Source organism: Rhinopithecus bieti, unplaced genomic scaffold (assembly GCF_001698545.2).
Source record: "Rhinopithecus bieti isolate Rb0 unplaced genomic scaffold, ASM169854v2 scaffold_27038, whole genome shotgun sequence".
NCBI classification, from domain to species: domain Eukaryota; kingdom Metazoa; phylum Chordata; class Mammalia; order Primates; family Cercopithecidae; genus Rhinopithecus; species Rhinopithecus bieti.
In genome coordinates this window covers 613,918-618,924 of record NW_016812221.1, presented here as the reverse complement: position 1 = coordinate 618,924, position 5,007 = coordinate 613,918, and positions in this window count along the sequence as shown.

The following is a 5,007-nucleotide window of genomic DNA, read 5'->3' as shown; positions in this document are numbered from 1 at the left end:
TTTTTTTTTTTTTTTTTTTTTTTTTTTTTGAGACAGAGTCTCGCTCCATTGCCAAGGCTGGAGTGCAGTGGTGTGATCTCTGCTCACTGCAAGCTCCACCTCCTGGGTTCACACCATTCTCCTGCCCCAGCCTCCAGAGTAGCTGGGATTACAGGCGCCCGCCACCACGCCCAGCTAATTTTTTGTACTTTTAGTAGAGACAGGTTTTCACCATGTTAGCCAGGCTCAATCTCTTGACCTTGTAATCTGCCCGCCTCGGCCTCCCAAAGTGCTGGGATTAGAGGCGTGAACCACCGTGCCCGTCCAACTGTATCAATAATCACAAATCATATAAACTCATCAGTTTAAAAGCAGAATGTCACATTACGCTTTAAAATATTCCATGTATATGTTTATTAAAAAATGCATAAAAATGGGGGGAGGGGAGAGGGATTGCATTGGGAGTTATACCTGATATAAATGACGAATTGATGGGTGCTGACGAGTTGATGGGTGCAGCACACCAACATGGCACAAGTATACATATGTAACAAACCTGCACGTTATGCACATGTACCCTAGAACTTAAAGTATAATAAAATAAAAAATAAAAAAATGCATAAAATGTTATAAAAGACTGAATATGAGTGGAAAATATATACCTGGCAAACATTAATTGGGTAACATAAGCTTTAGGGAAACCATCAGTAGATATAAAAAGGGTCATTATGTAAGGATAAAAGTACAATTTGCTATGAAGATATAATTATTCTATGTTCAAAATTTCAAATTAACATAGACCAAAGAATATATTATACAAAATAGGATAATTACCCAAGAATAAATTACAAATCCACATTATCATTTGGAAATTTTTGCACACCTTTCTTAGGAATTGATAGAGCAGGACAGCACATAATTGGTAACTGATCTGGTTTGGCTGTGTCCCCACCCAAATTTCATCTTGAATTGCAGCTCCCGTAATTCCTGCATGTTGTAGGAGGGACCCAGTGGGAGATAACTTGGTTTGACTTTGTCCCCACCCAAATCTCGTCTTGAATTGCAGCTCCCATAATTCCCAAATGTGGGTGGGACTGTGTTGGAGATAACTTGGTTTGGCTGTGTCCCCACCCAAATCTCATCTTGAATTGCAGCTCCCATAATTTCATGTTTTGGGAGGGACCCAGTGGGAGATAACTTGGTTTAACTGTGTCCCCACCCAAATCTCATCTTGAATGGCAGCTCCCGTAATTCCCACATGTTGTGGGAGGGACTCGGTAGGAGATAACTTGATTTGACTGTGTCCCCACCCAAATCTTATCTTGAATTGCAGCTCTTGTAATTACCACATGTGTGGGAAGGACCCAGTGGGAGATAACTTGGTTTGGCTGTGTCCCCACCGAAGTCTCATCTTGAATTGCAGCCGTAGTTCTCACATGTTGTGGGAGGGACCCAGTGGGAGATAACTTGGTTTGGCTGTGTCCCCACCCAAATCTCATCTTGAATTGCAGCTCCCATAATTCCCACATGTTGTGGGAGGGACCCAGTGGGAGATAACTGAATCACGAGGTCAGGAGGTTGAGACCAGCCTGGTCAACATGGTGAGAAAGAGATTTAATGGACTTACAGTTCCACATGGCTGGGGAGGCCTTGCAATCATGGTGGAAAGCAAGGAGGAGAAGGTCACATCTTACATGGATGGTGCAGGCAAGAGAGAGCTTGTGCAGTGAATCTCCCCCCTTATAGAATCATCCGATCTGAGACTTATTCACTATCACTAAAATATCACGAGAAAGATCTGCCTCCATGATTCAGTTACCTCCCACCAGGTCCCTCCCACAACACATGGGAATTCAAGACGAGATTTGGGTGGGGACACAGAGAAACTGTATCAACACCCTGAAAGAAACTCTTCCACCGAATCAAGGATATATGTGCAAGAATGTTCCTTGAAGCAATGTTTGGGAAAGTTGCAAAAATAAAAATAACTTCAGATGGAGAATTTAAAATCTGCCATTCATCAGGCGGGAAGGACAGACACAGATTAATTAAGCCAGATGCAAAGTTAACAAGAAACAGTATTTCTCCCAAAAACAAGCTGTAAATATTCATGGAGTCCCTGTTTGAGTGACTATAACCTCATGTACCCAGTGCGCATGTCAAGGAGACTGACGGGCCAGTAGGCTTCCCAAACCGGACATTTCCTGTGGCTTATGTCTGGGCACAATGGGGAAGCCCCCGCCGTCCCTCAGGGCCTGCACTGCGGGCAGTGCTTTACGAAGACCACGTGCAGTTCATGGCCGGCAGCGCCACACATGTGCTGGTGGAGTGTTGGGGTCACAGGGTAGTGGAGGGTCATGCTAACACATGCATCCCATGATCAGGAAAGGGAGACAGACCCCTCTTCCGCAGAGGTCTTAGTTGATAATGACACAACAGCAAAGGCTGTCATTCCCCTGGTCAGGTGCCCATGTAGGAAACAGGGTAGCTCCCTTGAGTGATACACACAGGGGAAGCCCCTCTTAGTGCCCTAGGGTCTCACAGTGCAAGGTCTGCTTATCCAACTGATGTGGAAAAATATGCATTATGGGGGGGCAGGGTCCCCTCCTCACTCTTACTCACTGATAAAACTTTATCTCCAAAATAATAAACTATCAAAAACTTTGCTGTTGAAATTATATCAGTAAAAATAAAACATCCCATTCTTGCCTTAGTCTCTTTGACCCAGAGAAGCAGCCTTCATGTTCCACCCGCGGACAAAGGTTCAGAGAACGGCTTTCTGGACACAGTTTTCAGTGTTCCTTTTAACTTTGTAGTTTCCAAGAAAACTGGAGCCTGGGCCCACTTCACATTCCAAACCTGAGGTTGATTCCTCTACACAGAACCTTGTCTTCCTATTTATTTATTTATTTATTTATTTATATTTTATTTTATTTTGAGATGGAGTCTCGATTCATTGCCCAGGCTGGAGTGCAGTGGCACAGTCTCGGCTCACTGCAACCTCCGCCTCCCAGGTTCAAGCAATTCTCCTGCCTCAGCCTCCTGAATAACTGGGATCACAGGCGCATGCCACCGTGCCCAGCTAATTTTTTTGTATTTTTAGTAGAGACGGGGTTTCACTGTGTTGGTCAGGCTAGTCTTGAACTCCTGACCTCGTGATCCACGCACCTTGGCCTCCCAAAGTGCTGGGATTACAGGCGTGAGCCACTGCACCTGACCATTGTTTTGCTAGTTAAAAAGGAGTCTGTTTATCTGAGGAATGCAAGCCCCCTTTAAATTATTGAGGGAGAAGAAAAGGAAAAATCAATTACGTAGACAGTTAAGACTGGTCCTCGGAGAAGCAGCCCGCCTGAAAAATCACAGCTACAGGCCGCTCCCAGACCAACTGGCGGCTCCCCGAGAACTCGGCGAGCTGGACTCGGCCACAGCGCGCGCGGCCTTCTGGGAAGTGTAGCCCAAGCGAGCGGGACTCTGAGAAATGTGGCTCTCCGCGGACACTTCTGCAATCCGCCAGTGGGTCTTGGCGCGCGGGTCACAAGGGTAAGGGTGTGAGGGCGGGCCGGACGGGAAAGGCTGAGGGGTTGGGGGCGGCCCCTGTGCCCACCTGGGGGTCCGCGATGACCGCCCTGCCAGTCCCAGCCAGGTCACAGGAAGGCCTGCGTCTCATGCGCGTATTCCCGGCTGGTGGGGGCAGCATTTGGCAGGTAAGCGCGGTGTGGGGCCCTAGGGGGTGGCCAAGTGACTGGAGACTCCGGGGCTTGGGTGGCTCAGATCTGTGGGGATGGCACCGGGGGAGATGCAACATGGGCCGAATGGGAATGAGGGGCCAAGGGGCGGTGAAATAGAATGATGGAATAATGCCCAATTTTCCAGGCCACCCACCCTTGCCACCAAGAAAATCAGGTAATGGCCAGGCACGGTGGCTCACGCCTGTAATCCCAACACTTTGGGAGGCCGAGGCAGGTGGATCACTTGAGGCCAGGAGTTCGAGACCGGCCTAACCAACATGGTGAAACCCTATCTCTACTAAAATTACAAAAATTAGCTGGGGGTGGTGGTGGGTGTAGGGTCCAGCCCTATGGGGGCTTAGCAGGTGTTCTCCCCGTGCGCGGAGACAAGAGATCGTAAGAAATAAAGACACAAGACAAAGAGATAAAGAGAAAATAGCTGGGCCCAGGGGGGGCCACTACCACCAAGACGCGGAGACCAATAGTGGCCCCAAATGGCTGAGAGCGCTGATATTTATTGCATACAAGACAAGGGGGCAGGGTAAGGAGGGTGAGTCATCCAAGTGATTGTGAAGGTCAAGCAAGTCACGTGATCATAGGACAGGGGGCCCTTCCCTTATGGGTAGCTGAAGCAGAGGGAAGACAGCATACGTCAGCGTTTTCTTCTGTGCACTTACCAGAAAGATCAAAGACTTTAAGACTTTCACTATTTCTTGTACCGCTATCTTCTCAGAACTTCAAAGAAGAACCAGGAGTACGGGAGAAACATGAAAGTGGACAAGCGTGACCACTGAAGCACAGCACCACAGGGAGGGGTTTCGGCCTCCGGATGACTGCGGCCAGGCCTGGATAATATCCAGCCTCCCACAAGAAGCTGGTGGAGCAGAGTGTTCCCTGACTCCTCCAAGGAAAGGGAGAGTGTTCCCTGACTCCTCCAAGGAAAGGGAGACTCCCTTTCTCGGTCTGCTAAGTAATGGGTGCCTTCCCAGGCACTGGCATTACCGCTTGACTAAGGAGTCCTCAAGCGGCCCTTATGTGGGCGTGACAGAAGGCTCACCTCTTGCCTACTAGGTCACTTCTCACAATGTCCCTTCAGCACCTGACCCTAAACCCGCTGGTTATTCCTAGGTTATATTAGTAATATGACAGAGTAATATTAAAGGCTAATGATTAATAATGTTTATGCTAATGATGGATAATGTCCATGATCATCTCTATATCTAATTTGTAGTATAACTATTCTTATTCTAACTATTTTCTTTTTTTTTTTTTTTTTTTTTTTTTTTTTTTTTTTTTTTTT